We start from the raw sequence: 26,844 nt of genomic DNA on the forward strand, positions 1-26,844 counted from the left end.
ATACCCAGACCAGTTTCACAAAATTGGTAACTTCAGTGGAAAGGCCAAGCTCTTCCTGAAAAAGGATGCTGAACCATTCATAGACCCACCACGTAAGTGCAGCATTCACGTCAAAGACAAACTGAAAGATGAACTGAATAACCTAGTCGAACAAGATGTGTTAAGAAAAGTAGAACAGCACACAGACTGGTGCTCGAGTCTGGCATACAGCACAAAGAAAGACGGTTCCCTTCGCATATGCTTAGACCCCCAAAAGCTTAATGCCAGCCTTAGGAGATGCCCACACAAGATTCCTACTGTGGAGGAACTGAACCCGAAGCTTGCAAATGCAAAAATATTCAGCAAACTTGACGCAAAAGCTGGATATTGGTCAATACACCTAGAGGAAGAGTCACAACTGCTAACCACGTTCCGAACTCCATTTGGTAGATACTGCTGGAAACGTTTGCCATTTGGTCTCAGTGTCTCTCAAGATCTCTTCCAGGCAAAGATGGACCAAATCCTGGAGGGGCTCGATGGTGTCGTCAGCATAGCCGATGATATCGCAGTCTACGGACCAAGCGAAGAGGAGCATGACAGGAACCTGACCAACCTGATGGAGAGAGCAGCCAAGACAGGTATTGTGTTCAACAGTGACAAGTGCACAATCAAACAGACAAGCATCTCATTCTTTGGCAACCTGTACACAGACAAAGGTATCAAACCTGACCCAGCCAAAATCAGGGACATCCAGAAAATGCCGACACCCCAGAACAAAGATGAACTGAGCAGATTCTTGGGGATGCTGACCTACCTGTCACCCTACATCCCAAAGTTCGCAGACAAAGCACACACACTGAGGGTGCTGCTGAAAAGTGACGTGCCTTGGACATGGGACACTGACCACCAAAAGAGCTTTGAGGACCTGAAATCAGTTATCAACGAACATGACTGCCTGAAGTACTATGATCCAAGCACACCTCTGACACTTGAGGTTGATGCATCACAGAAAGGACTTGGCGTGGCATTAGTGCAGAACAAAATACCCATAGCTTTTGGCTCAAAGACACTGGACGACTGCCAATCCAGGTACAGCAACATAGAGCGAGAAATGCTGGCCATAGTCTATGGAATGCAGCGATACCATACCTACCTGTATGGGAAGTCATTCATTGTAGTTACAGACCACAAACCCCTCGTTACCATATGCACAAAGCCACTGCATGCCGCCCCGCCACGGCTTCAGCGAATGCTGATAAAAACACAAGGATACAACTACGAGGTCACGTATCGACCAGGAAACCAGATGGTCCTGGCAGACACACTCAGCCGACTACCCAACCCTGAGAACAACAGCAACATCGAGCTGGCCGAGCGCATTGACGGAATAGAGGCAGAAGTCGAGGATCCAGAGATGCTCACTGTTGCAATGATAAACTTCTCTCCCGAGAAACAGGACGCACTCTGCACGGAAACCACCAGCGACCCCAGACTCAATGCACTGAAAGAGCTGATCCACCAGGGATGGCCAGACAACATCAAAGCTCTACCAAGACAACTACGTGAGTACTGGTCATTCAGAGATGAGCTCGCAGTTGAAGCAGGAGTCATATTCAAAGGCAGACAGGTGCTCATCTCAGACTCCATGACTGATTCTATGCTCGAACAGCTGCATGTAGGACACCAGGGCATCGAAAAGACACGGCGACTGGCGAGAGAAAGTGTCTACTGGATCAGAATGAACGATGACATCGAAAGAGTCTGCAGGTCATGTAGCGTATGCGTGGAACATCAGGATGCAAATCCAAAGCAACCTCTCAACCCACACAACACACCGTCAAAACCATGGCAATCCCTAGCTTCTGATCTATTTGAGATCGATGGACATCAGTATTTACTGATTGTGGACAGATATTCTAAGTTCCCTCTAGTGGATGAAATGCCCATGCCTGTGTCCAGCCGGGAAGTTGCACAAAAAATGGGAATGTACATGTCTCTTTTTGGAAGGCCTGACGACATACTTACAGATAATGGACCCCAGTACACAGGGCACGCGTTCCAGAAATTCACGGCTGACTGGGGAATCAGGCACGTGACAAGCTCACCCCACTATCCAAAAAGCAATGGATTCATTGAGAGGCATGTGCGACACATCAAATCCATTGTGAAGAAAACCATGAGACAAGGAGGTAACATACAAGTGGCCTTACTACAGGTCAGAGCAACACCCATCGACAGTAAACTACCATCACCAGCAGAACTGATCTTCGGAAGGCCGGTCACCACCCTGCTGCCGAGTCGAGGGGACCCAGGTAAGGAGGAAAACCGACTCCACCTGGAGCAGAGAACAGCAAACATGAAGGAACATCATGACCGCAGCAGCGGCAGAGAACTACCTCCACTCGGTCCCGGACAGCACGTATCTGTCCTAAACAAGGAAAAAGGGACTTGGTATCCAGCCACCGTCGTACAAAAGTGCGATGAGCCAAGGAGCTACATTGTGCAAACATCAAATGGGAACAAACTCAGACGTGGCAGGAGCCACCTGCGGGAAATTCACCACCCCCATGCACTGAGGAGCGCAAGAACCCGCTTCACAGAACCTCAACGGGACACTCATGCAGCTGGAACTTCTTCCAGCCAAATCTGTGAAACACACAGTGTCTTGTCTTTCACACACACACGCACAAGATATGGAAGAGCTGTTTCCAAACCAGCTCACTACAATGACTATGAGTAGAGACAATCACACACAAAAGGAGGGCTCTGAATATGTTTGTATTTTGATACTGTAAAAATTGAAAACTAAACAGGGGGGATGTAGTGATATAACGCCATGTATATACACTGGAACTACACTAGGTGTTATGTACTACCCGGACTGTTATTATGGTTACACCACTACCATGTATGGTTATTACGTCTGCCTACTGAGCCACGATTAAACCTGAGTTCTATAACCCGGTGTGGTCATTGATCCTCGACCAATACTACCCCAAGTATTACTTCAGACATATGCGGTACAGACAGAAGCTCAGATCCGCAACAGGTGTTACAGTAAGCGGCTAGAGCAGACACCTTACTGTGTTTTCACAGGCAAAACTCCTAACCTATCTAACATGAAAATATTTGGCTCTGAATGCTACGTATACAAGCAGGATAAAAATAAATTGGATTCTAGGTGTACAAAGGGGATCTTTGTGGGCTATGATAAATATAGTCCAGCCTATATTGTGTATTATCCTGAGACAGGCAAAGTCTTGAAACATAGACTACTGAAATTCATCACCAAGGGTAGCACAGATATCCAGACTCAGACAGATCGTGACATGGTGGATGACAGTGAGAGTTATGAATATATACCACAAAAGACTAAAATAGTCAACCAGGGTCAGGGACAGCCTAAGGAGGGTAAAGAGTCCAGTGTTGAGGAGACTGTTGAGGCAAGTCCGATCCAGACACATAGTACTCAAAGAGAACAGGGAGAAAGGGAACGGAGGTATCCCACTAGAGAAAGAAAAGCTCCAGACTACTTAAACAAGTACCAGTGTAAAGCTGAGTGTAACATGATGAGAGTGAAAATGTAGATTATTTCTATAGAGTGACTTATGGTGTACCTAAAACATTCAGAGAGGCTATGGACTCTTAAGAAGTCAAAAATGTGGGCTGACGCAATGAAGGAGGAAATGGACTCTTTGACTGAGAACGAGACTTTCACCCTTACCACACTGCCAAGAGGCAAACAAGCAGTGGGAGGTCGCTGGGTATACCCAGTGAAAGAGAGCCCAAATGGATCTGAGACTTGTAAAGCCAGATATGTTGCAAAGGGCTATGCTCAAGTGGAAGGGATTGACAATAAAGAAACTTTTTCACCGACAGCTAACATGACCTCTGTCAGAGCATTGATGCAGGTGGCTATACAGGAGGGTTTTACCCTACATCAAATGGATGTGAAGACTGCTTACCTCCATGCTCCGATGGACTGTGAGGTATATATGGAGCAACCGGAAGGTTTCGAGGTCAAGTCAAAAACAGGAGAACACTTAGTGTGTAAACTAAACAAGTCATTGTATGGTTTAAAACAGTCCGGGCGTAACTGGAACATGTTACTGCATGATCACCTTACAGAGAATGGTTTTGTACAAAATGATGCTGATCACTATGTCTACAGCAGAGAATCTGAGAACGAGAAAGTGATTCTGTTAGTCTGGGTAGATGACCTTATCATAGCATCCAGTAACACCGCCTCACTCAGTGATGTAAAAGAAATGTTGAAGAGAAGGTTTAAGATGAAAGATATGGGTCCACTTAAACACTTCCTGGGTATCGATTTTACACAGAGTGAGGGAGAGATCAAAATTACCCAAAAGAGACAAATAGAGAAGATGCTAGAGAAATTTGGAATGGCTGAATGCAAACCGAGATCCACCCCATGTGAGCAAAAGTTAAATTTTGACGGTGAGGGTGAAGTTATTAACTCAACAGGATACAGAGAAATAGTAGGTAGCCTGATATACATTATGACATGTACAAGACCTGACCTGAGCTGGGTGGTGAGTAAACTGTCACAGTACCTAGCAGAACCAAAGCAACAACATTGGACTGCAGCAAAACACCTACTGAGGTATTTAAAAGGTACTGTAAACTCCTGGTTCTGTAGAGAACCTAGGTTCTATGAGCTACGGAGTAGTGCTATATTTACATATTGCCCTCTGACCTCGCCTCTGGCGACGCTAGGCTCTGAAATTCACCGCTCATGCGACAGCATCCCCTAAGCCCCGCCCACAACTGCACTTGACATGCGTCACCACATCACTCGTCAGTTCGACCCACCAAAGCCTCCTTCAAGGGACCTCAGCAGGCGAGCAGGAAAATATAGCACTACTCCGTAGCTCATAGAGCCTGGGTTCTCTACAGAACCAGGAGTTCTATTATCGCTATCCCGTAGTGCTATATTTACATATTGCCCCAACTACGGAGTAGCGGCGGACTAATGCCCCTCGCCTGCCACCCGCGCTGAGGACAATAAGGGGAACAACACCTCACACCCAGTACTCAAATCCCCCCTTTGGCCGGCTAGTATATCGTAGAGGGGAGGCTCGCATAAGGGGGCGGGAAAAAAGAGAAAAGGGAACGTAACCGTTCCAACTTCCCATATACATATACACATAGGCTATAGCCTATATATAATATTCTTTTTTTTTCATTTTATTTTAAATGAACTATGTAAAAACGTCCGCGCTCCTGACGGGAGACACTTGCGTATGGCCGGAGCGCATTACGCATCAGTGCGCCTCGCTGTGCCAAGCACAGCACCGGTCACTGTCATAGCAGACCGGTCAGTTAAGTAATGATTAATGAACGAATGTAGCGAAGACCACATTGCCGTTGACATAAGAGACTCCATCGCCACACCAGCATAGAGAGCCACCGAAGCGGCTGTGCCCCTCGTGGAGTGTGCTTTAAACCTGGGTACTTCTCTACCAGCCCCCACATAGGCTTGGGAGATCCCGGAGCAAATCCAATGAGAAAGCCTCTGGCTAGACAGCGCCTCTCCTTTCCTGCCCGTCGCCCCGTAGCAGACAAGGACCTGTTTAGTCTTTCTGAAAGGACCAGTGCGCTCCAGGTAAACCCGTAGCGCACGAACCGGGCAGAGGAGATGAAGCCTCCTCTCCTCCTCCGAAGAGGGAGAAGGATAAAAGGCCGACAACACCAATGGCACCCGCTGGTAACGCGCGGTGACATGTTTCGGACGAAACGACGGATTCGGGTAGACTATCACCTTTGAACTGTCCGCGGCAAATTCGATGCCCTCCGTGGAGAGCGCGCACAGTTCGCTGACCCTACCCAAAGACACCAGGGCCAGCAGGAGCGCCACCTTGGCCGACAGCCACTTAACGCCGACAGAACCAGGGATAAATCCCAAGTGGCCGTGCGGTCGTTCCGAACACCCTGCCTGTTCCTCACCCCCTTGAGGAACGCCACCATACGGAGGTGAGAGAAGACAGTGTCGCCACCCAGCCTATGCATAAAGGCTAAGATCGCTGCCAAGTACCCCTTGATCGTTTTGTAGGCTAAATTGTCAGTCGATCTCTTGTATTCCAAGAACCCCGCAACGTGGGCCAAGGATGCAGACAGAGGTTCCACGCCCTCTCCCACCCACCACCTAGCAAAAACTCTCCACTTGGAGTCGTATTGCGCCGATGTGCACGGAGTGCGCGCGGCTTGTATAGTGGCCACCGTGGCCTCATCAAAGCCCTCCTCTCTCAGCCTGGCCCTCTCAGAAGCCAGGCCGCCAGTTGGAACCCCGCTAGAAGGGACTCCTGTTGGATAATCCCGTCTGCCTGCGTCAGAGCGTCCAGCCACATCGGGAGGAGGAACTGTGGTGCGCGCACCATGGAAACCATGTTCGGAAACCACGGCGCGCCTGGGTTGTTGGGAGCCACCAGGATCACCGACGCGCCCGTGCATCTGATCCGTTCCACCACCGCCGGTATCAGACCCAGAGGGGGAAAAGCATAGAGCAGCTCGCGTGGCCACGGCTCGATGCCCAACGCATTCACCCCCATAGGCGGGTGGTCGCTCGGGCAGAGCGAATACCATCGTGCGCATTTGGCGTTCCTCTTGGACGCAAACAAGTCCACCGGCGCCACTCCGAACCTCGCCCAGATCATCTCCACGATAAGAGGATTGAGGGACCAGTCGTCCCAGCTGGGCCCGCCGCGCGACATGATGTCCGCTGCCTCGTTCTGGCTGCCAGGCACATGAACTGCCCGAATGGACTGTGCGTTCTGATGCACCCAACTCCACAGGTCGTAGGCTAACGCACGGCACGCAGCCGACCGCGTCCCGCCCTGCCTGTTGATATACGCCACCGTAGTGGTACTGTCCGACCTGACCAGAATGTGTCGATGTCGTAGGAGAGGAGCGAAATGACGCACCGCCAACAGCACTGCCTCCAGCTCCAGCGCGTTGATGTGCGCATTGTGACTCACGGGCCATACTCCTCTGATTGTGCCGTGGCCACAGATCGCACCCCAACCTCCCAGGGATGCGTCCGTGAATAGAATCACCTCCTCCGATCTGGGTCCGAGGGGAACCCCAACCCTGGATCTGCAGGCCTCTGCCCAGTGATCCAGGTCCAAGCTCACCCCCTCCGGGACCACTAACCTGTGCCGTTGGCGCAGCCGGCGGAACCGGCCCTCTCGAATAAGCCAACACTGGAGTCTCCTCATAAAAAGCAGACCCAGAGGCACCACCTGGTGAGCAAAGGACATGATGCCCAGAAGCCGACGCATTTGACCTACTGTCATCGACCGGCCCGGGGCAAAACTGGCAAGAGGGTCCTCTAACCCCTGCCACCGCTCCTCCGAGACGGAAGCCAGCATCCTCCCTGAGTCCAACGCTAATCCCAGATAGGTGGTTTCGCGTGACGGCCAGGGAGCGCTCTTCTTCCAGTTTACCGTGAGACCCAGGTCCGACAGGTGCGAGGCCAGGCGACTCGTGCGTTCCATAGCCAGCCGGGGATCTGGGGCCATCAGAAGCAGATCGTCCAAGTAGTAGGCTATAACGTAACCCTGGGCGAATAGCGGTGAGAGCCGCCTTGACGCACATCGAAAAAACCCGTGGGGCCAAACTGTAGCCGAACGGGAGGACTTTGTACTCGTAACACGTTCCCTGAAACGCGAACCTGAGATATGTCCAGTGGTGACCCACTATCGGGACATGGAAATATGTGTCCTTGAGGTCCACAGATGTGAACCAGGCTCCGCTCGATATCATGGCTAGGAGCTGGGGGACCGTCAGCATGTGGAATGATTCTTTGCGCACCCAAGTATTGAACCATTTCAGATCTAGAATCGGCCGCATGCCCCCCGATTTCTTGGGCACGAGGAAATGTCTCAAATAAACCCCTATTTCCTCTGTGCCTCTCTCCACCACCTGTATCGCGTCTTTGGACAGCATCTCCAATATTTCCTGCCGCAACACCTCTGCTTCGGCAGGTGAATGGATCAGCGTCTGACGTATGCCCGTGTAAGGGGGAGGACCCTGCTCGAACCGAATCTCGTGCCCGTGACTGACCGTCCGGAGGATCCACTCTGGTACCCCCGGCAGCGCCTGCCAGCGTGCGTAATGGGGAGACAGAGGGCGCGTGACGCGTTGTGTCTGGCTGTCGAGAAATAGGCTGTATCGCTGTCATTCCGGTCCAACCTCCGAGCTCTCCACGGAAGTGTTGAGAGGCTCCCATGGCGGACCGCGTCCCATATGGGGAGCGAATATGTGCAGGATTTTGCCCAACAGAAGGTGGGAGCGCGGAAAAATCAGCATCAGCATGCACGCGCCCAGCAACCTCTCCGACTGGCCACAGACAGCGAGTCATGCGCTCCGGTAACCCTGCTTTACGCACGGGAAAACCCAGCGCGTAACTCTGGACGCCTGTCTGATGGGATAAACTAATTTCATTCCCATCTGACAGCTCATGATTATCCGAGACAGGCACAGATACAGAGTTCAACAACCCATAACCTTGTGTACGGTTCGAAACAGAACTGATCTCAGCGGTATAATTCACATAGCCTACACCCTGTGAAGCTAGTGAACCCGTTGCCATATCTGGAACATCTTCGTTTCTTCTGACTTGCTTGCAGAGTCCGGTGGCATGTGACACAACATTACACACTACGCCATGTGCGTGTGGAATAAAAGTAGCATCGACATCACCAACATTATATGACAGACCACCCACTGTAGAATAATCTACAGAAGAGGAACACGAAGGATAAAATGCAGAGCTGAAATCTTTATTCATCAACATGTTCCCCTCATTGCATGGTAAAACCTTGCCACCAGTGGCCATAACATCAATACCTGCAATGTTCGAACAGGGGGTGTGGGGGTCTGTCGCGCACCGTCAGCGGCGGCGCGGATCTCCCAAGCTGGCACCCCTGGTCTGGTGCTCGTACTTCCCTTTCACGTCAGGCTGAGGACCACCCGCGCCGCCTCCGCCAGCGTGGTGGGACTGACTGTGAGCCCCAGGGGCTGGCGCGGGGCCAGCCGACTGACTCTTGTCGTAGTTCTTGCGGCGCTTCGAGGCTCGACCTCGCCCCCCCCCCTGCGGCTGGGGCTTCGGAGAGCCTTGAGCGCGTGCCGGAGGCTGCGCGGGACCCTTCTCTTTGAAGGTCTTAGCCAGCAGCTCCGCGTTGGTCAGGTCGTGACGGATCTTTTCCAGTGCTGGCTCATCCACACCGAAAAGGCCGTCCGTGTTGATGGGGAGCTTGCGGATCATCTTAACGACCCCGTCCTCCAAGCGACAGTCCTTCGTCCAGAACTCGCGCCTCAGCAGGACTGAGGACAGAGCCGCACCCAGGTTCACCGCGGCATCACGGAGGAACGTGTCGATGATCTGAGAAGCCCTCCAAGCCTCGTCCAGGCGTAAGGCATCGGTGTCGTCATCCCCCTGGCTCTCACTGTCCACCGCCCGCGCCAGATGACCAGCTGCCAGACCAGCTGTGGAGATGGCCGCTGCGGAGCGGAGAACACCGAACCAGATTTGGCGCGCGTGGTCATCCATGGACGCTATGTCTGGCGAGGGATGTTTGATCTTCATCGCCGCCTCCTTGCTCTCCGGTTCGCGTAGCTTACCAGGGTAGAGCCGGGGAAAAAGAAACTTCTCCACAGTGGGGGGCGGCATAGAAGCAGGAGACCAGCCGGCAACCGTCAGGTGGCTCTTGGTGTTCACTTTAACAGTGGAGCGCACCTTCTCTGGTTCCGGATGTAATATATTCGCTATATTATCTGGATGTATCCTATACTGCTAATATATCCATAACAGTGATTTGAGCCGAAGACCAATACCCAACGTCTTGTCCTCTTTATTGTAGCTCTCCGACTGTCGCAGCAGTCAACATCCGGGGTATATGAGAGCCTAGCTTAACCACCACTAGGTAGCGCTGTTGGTCTACTACACTCCTCCCCCTTAAACTATGAAGTTCCCCTAATAAAATATTATCACTCTAAAACATGCTGATATGGCAAATTACTTTCAACATCTTTTACTTGGTCATTACTGGTTACACAACCCACTTCGACCCACATTTGCCCATTTACATATCAGTCTCAGGAACTCTTTCACATTTTTTTCTGAAAAGGAGTTGAACAATTTAGTCTCTCAGGAACTCTTTTATTCAGGAACTCGGCTGATCTTACAAAGACAGTCGTTTTGGAGGTGCCCTCTCTCTCTGAGGGTATCGGCGCTCAACCACCTCAGGGGAAGTGGATGCTCGGTGAGGAGGCGACACGGCCTTGCCCACCGAACCTCGTAAGGGTGTTGCAAGCTTCTCCGGAGCCTGCATCCTTGGAACGGGTGTATCTTCAGGTGAGTACGGGCTAGCACCTATGGCTCCAGGTGTGCCTCCCCCCCCCAAATCCGCAACTGCAGGGTAGGTGTTGCTGATACCCATCTGGTCATCCTGAAACTGAAATGCCTCAGGAGGACTGGAGGGTCGGTCGAACAGCAGATGGTCAATGTGGACTGAACGTCGGTTCACTCCATTCCACACCAGGTAGGTGACTGGTCCGAGTCTCTTTTCCACTGTCCCTTTCGTCCACCTCTCCTTTCCTCCACGGAAGTTTCGGATCAGTACTGAGTCCCCCTCTGACAGATGTCTCAGCTTCGAGGCGGGTTGGTCATGATAGTCCTTCTGCTTTTGTTGTTTTTCCCCCACCACTCGAGCGAGGTCTGGCTTCAGCAGGCTGAACCTGGTCCTAGGCTGACGTTTGAGGAACAGTTCTGCTGGTGTGCAACCTGTAACGCTGTGTGGTGTGGTCCTGTATGACAACAGGAAGTTGGCAAGCCTGTGTTTCACTGTAATAGTGACGTTTTGTTTCTTCTCATCAAGCAGCTGTTTCAGAAGTGAAGCTTTCGCCGTCTGGACTGCTCTCTCTGCGGCACCATTAGAAGCAGGATGGTAAGCTGGCACCAAGGTCTGCTTAATGCCGTTGCTTTTCAGGAATGTTTTGTACTCCAGCGAGGTGAATTGTGGACCGTTGTCCGAGACGATCTCCTCAGGAAGACCGTAGGACGAAAAGATGCTCCGCAGCACTTCGATCGTTTTGGCGACGGTAGTTGTTGCCATGGGGATCACCTCATGCCATTTTGAATGACTGTCTACTAACACTAGGAAGTGTTGCTGATCCTTCTCTGCAAAGTCAATATGTCGCCTCTGCCACACTCTCGTAGGCCACTGCCAGCAGTGTAGTGGTGCTACTGCTGGTAGTTTCCTCACACTCTGACAAGCATCACATTGCTGCACTGCACGTTCAATATCACTGTCCAACTGAGACCACCATAAATAGCCCCTCGCCAAACCTTTCATCCTGCACCCTCCGGGGTGCCCTTGGTGTAGGTTGTACAGTAGTCGTTCTCTGTGTGCTGGTGGGCTGATAATTCGAATTCCCCACAGAATGCATCCTTGTTCCACAGACAGTTCATTCCTTTGGTTGAAGTACAGTTTCAGTGTGTCATCGTTGATGTAACTCGGCCATCCAGACCGGGTCAGTTCCAGTACCTTGCATAGGACTGGGTCCTTGAGAGTGCTCTGTGCAATCTCTGTAGCCTGCACGGGTAGCTCATCTACTAATGAGAAATAAAAAATGCTGTTCTCCTCCGCTGTGTTGTCCTTTTCTTTCCCCGGCAGTCTAGATAACGCATCAGCATTTGCATTGTCCGCTGACGTTCTGTACTCTATACTGTAGTCATAAGCCATAAGCCTCAGTGCGCATCTCTGCATACGCAAAGCGGCTAGTGTAGGGATTTCTGACTTGGGTCCTAAGATGGCAAGGAGGGGTTTGTGGTCAGTTATTAAACTGAATTTGCGGCCATAGAGATATTTATGAAATTTGGTCACGCCAAATATTATGGCCAATGCCTCCTTCTCTATCTGACTATATTTACTCTCTGCCTCTGTCAACGTACGTGACGCAAAGGCGATTGGTTTCTCGTCCCCATTTTCCATTATGTGTGACATTACCGCACCTATCCCATAAGGGGATGCGTCACAAGCTAATCTCAGTGGTTTCTGCGTGTCGTAGTGTACTACTACTGAGCTTTTCACTAACTGTTCTTTGGCAGCCTTGATTGCTGCTGCACACTCTGGTGTCCATTTCCATTCGACTTCCTTCTTCATGAGTTGGTGTAGTGGCTGCAATACGGTCGACAGATCTTTCATGAAACGGCCATAATAGTTTAACAGTCCTAGGAATGACCGTAGCTCTGTGACGTTTGTGGGCTGGGGTGCATTTACGATGGCGGCAACCTTTGTCTCAGTGGGGTGAAGTCCCTCTTTATCTATCAGATGCCCCAGGTACTCTACTTTCTCCTGCATGAAGTCACATTTTGCTCTTTTCACTCTTACCCCGTAGCTCTCCAGTCGGCTCAAAACCTCATCTAGGTTCCTCAGGTGCTCCTCTCTTGTTCTGCCTGTGACTAGTATGTCATCGAGGAAGCAGGGCACATGCTCTAAGCCTTGTAGTATCTGGTCCATCACATTCTGGAACATAGAAGGTGCACTCGACACTCCATATGAAAGTCTGTGATAAACATACAGTCCTTTGTGGGTATTTATTGTTAAATACTTCTCTGAGTCCTTCTCTAACTCAAGCTGTTGGTAGGCATGTGAGAGATCTAATTTGCTAAAGAGAGTGCCCCCGGCCAGTGTGGCGAAGAGATCCTCGGCGTTCGGTAGTGGATAGGTCTCCTCTTCCACACTCTGATTAACCGTGACTTTATAGTCTCCACAGATACGAATTGACTTGTCTGATTTGGGTACAACTACTATCGGGGCAGCCCACTGACTATGGTCTATCTTTGAGATAATACCAGCTTTTTCCAGCCTATCTAGCTCTTTTTCAACTTGTCTTTTAGTGCGTATGGCACTGGTCTTGCCTTTCTGAAGACAGGTTTTGTATCTGGCTTCACTTTGATATTGGCCTTAAATTCACGAATAGTGCCAGGCTCCTCAGCAAATACTGCTTTGTGTCTCTGTAACACTGCCTCTACATCTGTGTTATCACTGCCCCCTGCTGGTGTAACTGAGAATATGCTTGCCCAGTCTAGTTTAAAATTGGCCAGCCAGTTACGGCCAAAGAGGGCTGGTCTGTCACCTTTCACAATCACAAGAGGTAAATCTCCACTCTGGTTGTCATATTTTGCATAGACAGTCACTTGGCCCATCAAGGGAATGTTCTCACCGGAAAAGGTTGACAGACGCACTTTGCTTTCTTTCAGTGGCAGGTGTGAGAGATGTTCCTTGTACACTATCTCAGATACCAGGGTTACGGCAGCTCCTGTGTCAAGCTGCATGTCTATTGGGTTTCCTTCTAACTTAATACTGACCTTAATGTCCTTTTTTTCCATTACCAACTGTATTCGTGGAGTACACTGTATTCATCGGATACGCACCAAACAGTTCATCCTCATTTCCATCTCCTCTCTCACTTGGGCTGTGGTCTTCAGCCACATACTGTGTATGTCCCTGTCTATTTTTAGTTTTACACATTCTTGCTATGTGCCCTACCTTGGAACACGTGTGGCATGTCTCGGTTTTATACCTACATACTTGAGCTGCATGGTTGTTAGCTCCACATCGGTAACAGGGTTGGTGCGTTTCTGTTCTCTGTGGTCTAGAGTTATCACTGGTAGGTTGCTTGCTTTTCCACTCGCTGGTGGACGACTTGCTTCTCCACGCACCCTTGCTTGTTCTCTTCTTGTCTATCTTATTCACAGTTGCAGCTCCGCTTGGTTTGCTGGCAAACTCCAGCGTATTCTTTGACGCCATTTCCATAGATAAGGCCAGCTCACATGCTTTTGCAAAAGTCAGATTGTGTTCTGCGAGCAACTTTCTCTGAATAGCCTCCACCTTTAAACCACTAACAAATCGGTCTCTCAGTGCTTCATTTAAATGCTGACCGAATTCACAATGTGTGGACAAGTGCTTTAAAGCAACCACATAATCACACACTGACTCATTTTCTAGTTGGTTTCTTTTCTGAAATCTAAAACGTTCAGCTATGATTAGTGGCTTGGGTTTATAATGGGATGCTAGTTTCCCGCTCAGTACTGCATACGTGAGGCTACTCGGTTTTTCTGGTATGCAGAGATTCTTTAGTAGGCCATAGGCTTCTGCGCCTATCACAGACAGGAAAACCTTGGCCTTCTTACCGTCCTCCACTTCATTAACGATCATCCATTGCTCCAATCTTTCAAGGTACGACTCGAAGTCCTCTTTACCTTCCTTGTATTCAGCAATATTGCCGATGAAATGCGCCATGCTTGTGCTTGGCTTGGCTAGCTAGTCTTTTCTTGCTAGCTGGCTGGAAGCTAGCTTGTAGCGTCACGTTGCTTCGTCCGCTTTTATTAACTACCTGGATTACCTTCTCACATTAAAGGTATCCCATCCGTCGTCGCCACTGTAATATATTCGCTATATTATCTGGATGTATCCTATACTGCTAATATATCCATAACAGTGATTTGAGCCGAAGACCAATACCCAACGTCTTGTCCTCTTTATTGTAGCTCTCCGACTGTCGCAGCAGTCAACATCCGGGGTATATGAGAGCCTAGCTTAACCACCACTAGGTAGCGCTTTTGGTTTACTACACCGGCCATGTGGCTTTGATGGACTCCGTGATGGGGGGGGGGGCGGAATGGGCTTCGGGTCTTTGTGCACCTCCACCGAGGCAGAGAACGCCTGATCCATTCCGGGCGTCACCGAGGGATGGACTGGGGCAACCCTTGTGGTCCCCGTCGAAGCCAAGGCCCTCTCGAGGAAAAAAGGAAAAAAGTCGTCGAACTTTGCCTCCTCCTCGGACCCTTCCTCTGGGACTTGGTAGGAGCAAGATCCGCCATCTTGAGTAGCAGCCTGCGGAACCGCCGGTGGGCACATGTGGTCCTGGCTCCCAGGTAGCACAGCAGAAACCAACGAGCCCGGCCGGGGAGGGATCTCGATCACACCGGCACCAACCTGAGTGGAAAAGGCGTGTGAAACCCAGCTCGTCCGTCGACTCAGCGGCCATGAAGCACACACCATGCATGGTGGCACCTCTAGGCTAGCTGCAGTCTCCCGAACATGAGCCATGCTAGGATGGTCGCTGCAAAAAGGATGGAAATCGCCAGCGTCCTTCTTCCTGTGGCAACAACTATAAAACTCGGCGAAAAGTACATCGACGTCGACGTTAACACCAGCCATAGTGACGGAGAAAACCGCACTATTGTCAAAATAGAGAAAATAGATAAGCTAGCTAGCAATGAAGAAAAAACCCGCAACAGAGCTCAGCGCGACACGTCTTCCCCTGAAGGAGGCTCTAGTCGAACTGACGAGTGATGTGGTGACGGTTGTGGGCGGGGCTTAGGGGATGCTGTCGCATGAGCGGTGAATTTCAGAGCCTAGCGTCGCCAGAGGCGAGGTCAGAGGGCAATATGTAAATATAGCACTACGGAGTAGCGATAATAGAACCAAGAACTACACTTCCAAAAATGTGAGAAAAACCCACAGCTTGAGGGATACAGTGATGCTGATTGGGCAGCTGACCAAAGTGATAGGACAACTGGATAGCAGCAGCCACAACTCAGGAGAGTATGTACCTTGTACAGTTACTAAAGGGAATAGATAGTGGTAACAAGCTTGTACCAGTGAAGATATATGAGGACAACCAGGGAGCGATAGCTTTGACTAAGAACCCAGTGTGTAGACAGAGGAGCAAACATGTTGACATAAAGTATCACTTTGTACGGTCTGCACATGCAGAAGGGAAAATATCTATAGAATATTGTCCCACTGCAGACATGGTAGCTGATGTCCTTACCAAGCCAGTGACAAAGACCAAGTTTGAGAGGTTCAAAGGATATTTGTTTGGAGAATAAATTGAATTGGCAGATGTAAATGTTCTTAACACTGCCAGCATGCCAAAAAAAAATTTTGAGCTCTGTATTATTATTTTTTGTATACCACTGTAGAGAGCTATGAACATGCCTTTGAGTGGGAGTGTTCAGCATATCTGGTAATATGTGCAGGAGCAAAGTCATGTTAAATAGCATATGTTACGTACAGTGATGTCATTATTATGCGCGTACATGTTAGGATGCTTTTGTGAGCATGCGCAGAAAATAAACGGTCGTATGAGTTTCCAGACCAAAAGAGACGATGCCGGTGTGTTATTTTTCTCCCGGGAATGAACCACATTAAGACAGAGAAATGTCTACTGCTACAATTTTGATATGATTGGGTTATGTGAAACATGGCTGAAACAAAATGTTTTCCTTCCCTTAAATGAAGCTTCCCCACCTGACTATACTTATGCCCATGTAGCTCGGGTAAATAAACAAGGTGGGGGTGTTGCCTTAATATATAAATCTATTTTCAATCTAACTTCTAGACTTGAATCTAAATTCCAGTCTTTTGAGTCTCTTATTCTTGGTCCATCTCCCTCAGCCATGAATAGACTCGGCTCAGTCCAAATTGTGATACTCTACCGGCCTCCTGGCTGTTACTCGTTATTTCTGGAAGAATTTGGAGAATTTGTCTCAGGCCTTGTTACTCACTCTGATGAGACTCTAATTCTAGGTGATTTCAATATTCATCTGAATAAGGCTGCTGATCCTCTAAGTAAAGCCTTTCTGGCACTAGTTGATACTTTTGGGTTCACTCAGTTTGTTCAAGAATCGACTCATTGCAGTGGTAACACCCTTGATTTGGTTTTGTCTAAAGGAATAGCTGTTTCTGATCTGAATGTCTTACCAACCACATCTGCTGTTTCTGATCATTTTCTCATCTAATTTGAAGCATTATTGGCCTGTCCAGTTAATGTCAGCACAGATGTAATTGCCACTCGCCATATCGGTCCCTCCACTGTAGCTGCATTTGGCCAGCAGCTGCCTGAAGTCTTGGCTCCTTTCACTGTGGTAAATGACTCTGTTGAAAATTTCACTAGTGACTTAAATGTGGCCCTCTCTAGTCTCCTCGATTCAGTTGCACCTCTCACTACCAGAGCTATGCGACTAAAGAGTCCTACGCCCTGGTTTAATGATGAGACACGTGCTCTTAAGCGAACCTGCGGCAGACTGGAACGGAAATGGCGAAAATCAAAATTGGAAGCTTTTTACCTATCATGGCACGAGTGTTTATTGAAATACAAGCGTGCTTTATCTACTGCAAAAACATCGTATCTCTCTCACTTAATAAATATTAATAAACATAACCCCAGATTTCTCTTTGACACTGTATCTAAACTTACTAAAAAGCAGTCGTCTATTAGCTGCTCACCATTCACAGCCCATGAATTTCTAGATTTTTTTCTGCAGTAAGGTTGATGAGATCTTAAACAAAATTAGTTCTTCAACTCCATCTACTCCTGCAGATCCTGTCATACTAAATTCATATCTACACAATGAGTCACTGTCAGTTCCAGTTATTACAGCTTTTGAGACTATCTCACTTGATACTTTGACTAAGTTTCGTGTCAGCTTCTAAACCAACTGCTTGCCTACTTGATCCCTTACCAGCAAAACTTTTTAAAGACCTCTGGCCTTTTCTTGGACCTACAATGCTAGACATTGTTAATTTATCTCTTACTACTGGCATAGTTCCCATCGGTTTTAAGACAGCTGTGGTTAAACCTCTACTTAAAAAAACGCACCTTGATCCAGGGTCTCTTATTAACTATCAGCCAGTCTCTAATCTTCCATTCTTCTCTAAAGTACTAGAGAGAGTTGTGTATCAACAACTTTTGACCCATATAAAAGAAAACCATCTATATGAACCTTTTCAGTCAGCTTTCAGGCCCTGTCACTCCACTGAAACTGCTCTGACCAGAGTGGTAAATGATGTTCTACTGGCGATCGACTCTGATTCCACTTCTGTGCTTCTACTACTGGACCTTAGTGCAACCTTTGACACCATTGATCACTGTATACTTTTGGATAGATTAAATTGTAATTTTGGTGTCTGGCTTCGCTCTCTCTTGGCTTAAGTCCTACTTATCTGGAAGAACACATTGTATCTGCTATAATAATATTATATCAACATTTTCTGACATTAAATATGGTTTGCCTCAGGGCATTTTTCTTTATCACCATCCATCTCTTTTTTGACTACAGCATTAATCTGTTTCAGTTTTCCAGTCATTTCTACCTCTACTGTGCCTATGAACATGCTATAATTTTCTTCATCTTGTTCAACTACTTGCACTGTTTTCGGGTGGCTTTGAGTATTTTTGCACATTTTTGCAAAGTGGTTCTTTTTTTGACAAGCTTTGCACGTTTGACCATAAGCTGGGCATTTTCTTTGTTCGTGCTTGTAACCAACCATTTTTCGTTCATCTTGAGTTTTTGATTTACTCTTGTCATATCTTCTCATCTTTCACTGCATTTATTTTGTGAACTTCAACTTCTTCATTGAGCACTTTTAGCTGGTTAAAGGAGATTAAAGGAGGTTAAAGGAGACGATCAGCTCTCAGCCGATCGTCTCTTATGCCGCACACTATTCTGTCCCTCACTAAGGAATCATGCAACTCACCGAACTCGCTGTCTTTGGCCTTGTTCTTGAGATCAGTGACGTAGACAGCAATGCTTTCTGTTTGACCCTGCGCCCTTGTGAAAAATACGTGGCGAACGTAAGATAGGGTTTTTCTTGGCTCATAATACTGTTGAAACTTCGTCTTTAGTGGAGCCATTTTTCCTCTTTCAGCTTGCGCAAAAGTATTGTAGACCTCGATAGCCTCCTCTCCTGCGACGTGCAGGAACGTTGCACACTACCTTTCCAACTTTCTCTGTGATACCACTTGCGACCAAGAACAACTCGAATTTTTAGATCCAAGCTTTCCAATTCTCGGCCAAATTCCCCTCTAGACTAAGACTCGACAGTGGCTGTAACTGTGCCATTCCAGATTTCTTCTGACACCATGTAATATAGTTTTTTAATGACGAGACATACAGCTAGCTTGCAGTTCAACATGTGTCCGTTTACTGAATGCACGACAGTGCATTACGACATCCTACGTCATAGCTACGGAAGCTCAACAGGTACATCACAATGTTTTAGTTGCATACAGAGTATTATTGTCAGTGTTGTGCATGAACGTGTCAGATGGCCCTTTCACGTGGAACTACATTCTCTCAATCGCAGAACCGTCTGGTTCTGCTGATCTGCGGCGTAATAACGTGCGCTGCATAGGCGCACTTATGCGAAGGAATACTGACATTCTGCGGTTGAGAGAATATAGTTCCACATGAAAGGGCCGTCTGACGGCAAGATAAAGCAGTGAAAATATTCCAAACAGTGTACACTCAAACGGATTTTTTTTTTTAGGTGAGCCTTTTCCTAAGTGGCTAAAATGCATTTTGTCTGTGTCCCATTCCTTAACTTCCGTGCCAGCTACTCCGGCTGAATGTCACGCCGAGGGCAGGGATAGAGGACCCAAATGCACGACTCAGAGACAGACTGGGCTAAACCAATGCTTTAATAAAACAAAAGAAGTCACAGACACCAGGTACAGACAGCAGGGGAGGCTCGAAACAGGATGTGGCGCATCCGGCGACCAAGACTCCATATGTGTATATGAATCTGTGTGTGTCTGTGAGTGACGATCCAACAAAGCGCCAGGGCAACCAGGGGGAATATATTACCTGAGTCAACCAATTGGGGAAATGGGGGACAGGTGAACAGGGCAGGAACGGGCTCGCCAATTAGGGAATGAGGAGCAAGTGAGCAGGGAAGGGCAGGAACAGGAACCGCAAGCCAAATAAGGGGCTGGGGATCAGGTGAGTACCGCATGGGCAATCAAGGCAAATGGGGCACTGGTGAGCCGGAATACCAATCAGGGGATGGGGAACAAGGCGAGCCCCGATGGCCCTGACTGAACGCAGCCTGAGTCAAGCCCTGCTTCCCCTTCCTGAGTCACTGGTTGGTTTGCCAGAACTTCCTTTGATTTTCGCGAGCCTGAAGCGCGAAAATCTTCGTCTCCACTCCGGCCATTTTGCGGGGCAGTCAAGATTGAAATCGCTCGGCGGTTAAACTTCAGTATGGCTTCACGTTGCACTAATATGCAGACTACACTGACACAATGTAATGCCTGTAGAAGTATCTTCTCGACATAAATAATACTTTCAGAATAGAAGGAGCCGACTCCGTGAGTTCTTTTTAACAAGTGTAACTTTTACATGTTTTTATCCCGCACACTGAACTATTTCCGACTATCTCAACAACTAACAGACATGCGCACTCACGTCATGGTAATAGTACAACAGTGAAACCTACTGGTTATATTACTTTCACCTATCACATCTCCCCCCCTTAAGATGATTTCTCCAAACTAGAATAATAACATTGTCTTTCTTGTACTGACACATTAACAAAAATAGTGTAAGGTGGGCACTTGATAGTTATACAATAAACTACAAGTGCTTGTTTAAGGTACTTTTCAAAGAGGAGTAGAGGAATGAAAACACCAAAACACCTATTACATTTTACTCAAACGGACGGCATTTATTTTACTGTAACATTAAACACAAAATAGAAAATGAAAAAAAAAACTTTCAGAACTCTGACGAAATAGCCCCCCAAAAAATAAAAGTAAACAATGTTCATCTCCCCGGGTAGTATGTTTTTGTATTAAGTGTGGTGAGATCTCGGCACTTATCTGCTCGATGAAATGAAGTAATGTGGAGTAGAACAGTTCCGTTCGCCGGCGAGATGTTCCTCTTCACGCCCTCTGTTCGTCTGCCGCGGGTCAGTTGGCGATTTGTTCAATGGACTTTCCCAAATCATCTCAAGAATAAAAACCAACCGGAGAAAAGAATACAATTCTCGAAAATCCCCGTCAGAATTTCAACCCCGTTCTGTTTGTTACTTGCTTAGAGGTGGGTTCTGTGGAGAAAACCCTGTAACTATTTCTTTAATTCCATTTTTTCTTTGAGCTCGCGTTTCAACTTCATCTTATTACTCCCTGCTGTTTTCCGACTTCACTCTTCCTCTCCCTGAGAAACGTTGCAGTAGGTTTCACTATCTGCAGCACCACTACTGGCCTTTGCTGGACTAAAATAATATGCAGGTAAAACATATTGGAACTTGCATGGATAAGTAGACACGTTGGTCCTTGACTAACGGGTCGGACCCTTTAGTCTAGTGGTTAACGTTGTCACTTGCGGAGCGGGAGATACGGGTTCGCGTCCCGGCTGTGGTGACGGTCTCCCGAACTCGCTACATTGGTATCAGAAGTGGGATGGTGAGACTGTGAGGTCATCGGAAGTGCGTGCGCCCAGAGGCGTGAGGGAGTTGATATGCTGAAGCGCGGGGACGCGCTTCCCGGAGGAGGGGGGTAGTGTAACATGCATGGGTAAGTAGACACGTTGGTCCTTGACTAACGGGTCGAACCCTTTAGTCGACTTGTTAACAGTGTCGCTTGCGGAGCGGGAGATACGGGTTCGCGTCCCGGCTGTGGCGGCGGTCTCCCAGACTGACCCCCGAATTCGCTACAATATAATTAAAATATACTTAGAAATGGGAAATTAGACTGTAAATAACCTAATCCTGCTTGTAGGTTATTTTTGAGTGGGTTACATCCCCCCCCCTTAATCTGCATGCATCCTTGCATGTTGCACCACTACCTCAGCTGTTAAAGGTGTTAAATGACATATTTAAGCTACAGAATCAAAGGTAAGGGTTTGGGAGAAAGCTTGGTCTAACCCAGTTAAAATTGAGTGCATAACAGTGACTAATGGGTTCCCTAAAGTTGTGTAGGTCAGCTTTTTGGGAGCCGTTTTATCCCTGGATGATCTTCTTAATGGCACCTCAACCTCATGAGCAACCTCAGTCTTCCTGACTCTATTTGTTCTTTTACATTTCCCCTTTCCTTGGTCATCTCCATGACTCAATTTTTGGGGCAACAAAGCTCACTTAGGTCTGTGGCAGGAACATTAGGAAGGCTTTCCTCAGCTCTTAGAATGTCAGGTACCGATGAGTGTTGAACTTGACTTGCCTTGCTGTGAACGTCATGTCCAATATTCTCAGGTTGGAACACTGGAGCTTCAGGGTTTAGTGTAGACACGTCAAAGCTCGTGTTGGCTACCCAACTTTCAGGGACAAACTCGTTTTCCATCTGAACATCCTTGTCATCTAAACCTTCAGTGTGAGACTTTTCCTCAAGTCTGGTTCCCTCTCGTAAAATCCCATTGTCCTGTTCAGCATCAGCTTGGGTGATTTCTGTTTCAGTCAAAGGCTGGTCATAAAGGGAGTAATACTCGACGACATCCTCCATTTCAAACACATCCCATTCATCTTCAACTCCAACCGCACCAGTAAGTGGTGAGTTATCAGGTTCCTGTCTGGACTTCAACCTTTGGGGATATGCTTCTGTGATGGTGGATGGGAGAAATCCACACGGCAAAAGCAGGTCTCTGTGTAAGATTCTTTCAGGTCCACTTGTGTGTTCTGGCACAACGACATAGACAGGGGAGTCTTGGATCTGTTTAACAACTTTGAATATGGTTTCACTCCATCGATCAGCGATTTTATGCTTCCCTCTGATGCCGACAATCCGCACAAGGACTCTGTCTCAAGCTACCAGTGTGGACTCTCTTACTTTGCCATCAAACCTCCGCTTGTTCTGTAAAGCATTCTTCAGACTGTGTTCAGTAGCTAGCCGATAGCTTTCCATTAGACTCTCTGTCAATTTCTTGACATATTCAGAATGGGACAGTTTACTACTTCCCTCTGGGTTCAGTCCAAAAGCTATGTCGACCGGAAGTCTCGGTTGCCGATCGACCAAACATCAGCTGATAGGGGGAATAGCCTGTAGTATCATTTTTAGTGCAATTATATGCATGGACAAGGGGCTGCACAAAATCTCTCCACCTCACTTTGTCTCCCTCTTCAAGTGTTCCCAGCATTTCAAGGAGTGTTCTGTTGAATCGCTCCACGGGATTTCCACGTGGGTGGTAAGGCGTTGTCCTCGTCTTTTTTATGCCAAGCAGCGTACACAGGTCTTTGATCAGGGCTGATTCAAAGTCGCGACCTTGGTCGCTGTGCAACCGCCCAGGGAACCCATAATGAATGAAAAAAATATTCCATCAAGCTTTTGCCACTGTTCTTGCCTTTTGATCGGCTGTTGGTACCGCCACTCCATATTTAGTAAAGTGGTCCGTTATGACCAAGATGTTCTTTGTTTCTTTTCCATCTGGCTCCAGTGAAAGATAGTCCATACAGACCAACTCCAAAGGACGGCTGGTCTTTATATTCACCAGGGGAGCACTTCTTTCTGCTCGTGCCTTTCTCCGTATACACCTCTCACAAATCCGGATTTTTTTACCCACATCCATGGCCATGCAGGGCCAATAAAACCGGGCACGAACCAAATCCAGTGTTCTATCAGTACCCATGTGTCCAACAGCATCATGGAGGTTCTGTTGTGGTTACACCGCCCAGAGCTGCCTCCCCGGCACGTTCAAGCCACTCCCCCAGCTCGGACGTGCCGGAAACATCCGAGCGCTCGGCTCGCGCTCTGAGGAGACGAGCGCTGCACTGCACCAGGTGTTTGCCATCATCCATCAGGCACACCTGCGGCAATCAGGCAGCCCTCTACAAGAAGTCTCCCAGAACACCACTCCGTGCTTCGACGTACTGAACCCTGCGGTAAAGCTCTGACAAGCCCTCCAGCGTTCCTTACCCTCTTGCAATTCTGTTTATTCCCCAGTGTCTTATTTTCGTGTCTCTCTGTTTCCTCCCAAGACTCTCCCTCCGCGACTTCCACGGCTCCCCGCGTCTCTCTCGTCCCCAGCGACCGTCACGTTTTTTTCCCCGGCCCTCTCCAGCGATCCCCCCCCCCCCGTGTCCCTCTACCTGGACCCCTCCTTTCGGACTCGACTTCCCGGATCTCGGACCCGGGCTTCCTCGGACAACCCCTTTTGGATCACGGACTGGACTTTCTTGCCAGGTGCACGCACATTATTCAATACCTCCTGGTCATTTACATACCGCACCACACATAGGCCAAGAACAGTCACACATAGTTATACACGCAAACCACTGGACACCACACATAGTTTATTCACACATCCCACTAACAGAACGTTTTTGCACCATACATTCCCCCCACTCCATTCCATTTATTATTTGGCGGCAGTATTTGTTATCTCCTCTCCTTGTTATTCCCCTCTCCCAATAAAACCGCCTTTTTGGATTTTGAAGTCATCCTGTGTCTGTCTGCCTTGGGTTTCGCCACATGGGTCGGGTTCTGGTGCGTGAGCATAAAAGGTTCTCTAGTACTGTTTCCTGTATCTTGTGGGAATGACAAGTTGATGGAAAGGCTCACCTTGGCTTATGCGTTTTCGATATAGGACCTCATTTGAGGAGAACAACTGCTCCATTACTCTCAACAACAGCTGGACCTCTCTGTCTTCCTGAAACCTTACTCTATATGAGAGTCGCTTTCCTGCTTTGACAATATCTATTAACCTACTGATGACCAGATCTTGTCTTTGCTCACATGCCCAGTCTTCAAGCGACATTTGTGGCAGCGTACATGACCCGAGTACATCAGCTTGGTAGAACCCTACAGGGATGGCAGAAGCCTCAATTGGTACAGGCAGCTGGAAGTCTGGCTCTGTACCTGCTGCGGAAATGTGCTGGTGTCTCTGACACACTTCCTTCACCGCCTCGGATGGGAAATCTGCTCCTCTGTCATCCTGTAGGAACTGAGCAATGAACCGCTGAATACGATTATTCTCTTCTTGGGAAGTGAAATCAGGTTGGTATTGGTCATGAGGATGTGGACGCCTTGAGAGACCATCTGCATCTTGGTTCTTCTTCCCAGGTCTATACTGGATATTAAAGTCAAAGCTGGAAAGGGCAGCCAGCCAGCGGTGGCCTGCTGCATCCAGCTTGGCAGATGTCAATTCATATGTCAGTGGGTTGTTGTCGGTAACAACTGTGGATTTCGCTCCATAGAGATAGTCAAAAAACTTCTCTGTGACTGCCCACTTCAGAGACAGAAATTCAAGCTTATGTGCAGGGTATCTTCGTTCACATTGGTTGAGTTCCCTGCTCACATAGGCTATTACTCTCAATTTGCCTTCCTGCTCTTGATAGAGAGCCGCACCAAGACCATTGGTGCTCGCGTCTGTATGTACAACATAGGGTTTCTTCGGGTCTGCAAACCCAAAAATCGGAGCTGTTGTGTGCTTTTGGATGAGAGTCTTGAATGCATCTTCACAGGCTGATGTCCATTTGTCATTTAAGGGCTTTTTGAAATCTACACTTGAGGGACATTTTGAGCTGCTGTCTAAAGAGGCCTACTTCCTCTTCTGGGGCAGGTACCCAGCTGTTAAATCATTCAGAGGCCTTGCGATTTTGGAGTAGTCCTTTATGAACCTCCTGTAATATCCGGCAAATCCCAGAAAAGACTTAAGCTCCTTGATATTATTAGGCCTGGGCCACGTAAGGGCAGCTATCTTGGCTGGGTCGGTCTCTACACCATTAGCAGACACAACATGACCGAGATATTTAACAGATGTTCTGAAGAACTGACATTTCTCATGTGAAAGCTTTAAACCGAATTCCTTTAATCTCTGGAGAACTCTGAGTAATCGGTCTTCATGTTCCTCAAGTGTAGCTGAGAAAACAACATCGTCAAGAAAAAACAGGACTTCACGCAAATTCATTCCACCCATGCACTTCTCCATTACCCTCTGAAAAATACTGGGGGCATTTGTAACTCCCTGCGGCATTCTATTAAATTCCCAGAACCCCATTGGTGTCACAAAAGCTGTTTTGCATTTGTCTTCCTCCTCCATCTCCACTTGATAATAGCCAGACTTAAGATCCATAATAGAGAACCACTTTGACCCAGTCAAAACTGAAAAGGATTCTTCGATGTTGGGTAAGGCATATGCATCTTTGATGGTTTGTCTGTTCAGTTTTCGGTTATCAACGCATAACCTTATGTCACCATTCTTTTTCTTCACCGCAACAATTGGAGAGGTAAAGGGGCTTTCTGATTCACGTATGATATTAGCCTCTTGAAGCTCCTTTAGATGAAGTCTGACAGCCTCGTAGTCAGAAGGATGGATTGGTCCGGGCCTCTGTTTAAATGGAGATGGGTCTGACAGTCGTATTCGGTGTTTAGTTTCAATGGTATGACCAAAGTCGAGGTCATTTAATGTAAAAACCTCTGAGACTGAGTTTAATTTCCTGGTGATTCTTTCCTTCCGCTCCTCAGACAAGGGAGTCTCAGCAAAGTCAAAAGTGAGCTTACCAGAATCAGATACATGCATGGACTTGCACGCTGCAAAAGATGGGGTAAGGTGGGGTGGTTCACTTGACGTGACTTTGGCATCATGAGCTGGCAGGGATGACACAGCCTTGGGAAAATAAAGTTTAGCAACGTTGTGGCCTTTGGATACTTTGATGTCATGTGCGGTCTCATTTTTGACCAAAACAGGCACCTTGAAGGATGGAAATAGGGGACTTATCATAACGTAGCTACAAAACAAGAGACCAGCAGGTAGGTTTGATTGAGGAGACTCCACTAAGAGGGTCATATCGGTATTCCTTACATATCCATTTAAAGCCAATCTTTCCCCTGCAGGAATGATGACACTCTTTTTGCTCTGCAGCTTCACAATCCCAACTCTGCCATTTCGTTGGTTTATTTTGTATCTGTGATACAAATGTTTCACAAGTGGAGAACAATAATTGCTCTTGGCCATGTGTCTTACACACTCATCCTGGATAAGTGCACACTTTTCGTACAGGGGGTCCAGTGTGTTGGTGCCTATCAACAAGGGGACATCCATATTTGCTCTATGGTCAGGCA

This window comes from Lampris incognitus, chromosome 4, assembly GCF_029633865.1.
Source record: "Lampris incognitus isolate fLamInc1 chromosome 4, fLamInc1.hap2, whole genome shotgun sequence".
In the NCBI taxonomy this organism is placed as follows: domain Eukaryota; kingdom Metazoa; phylum Chordata; class Actinopteri; order Lampriformes; family Lampridae; genus Lampris; species Lampris incognitus.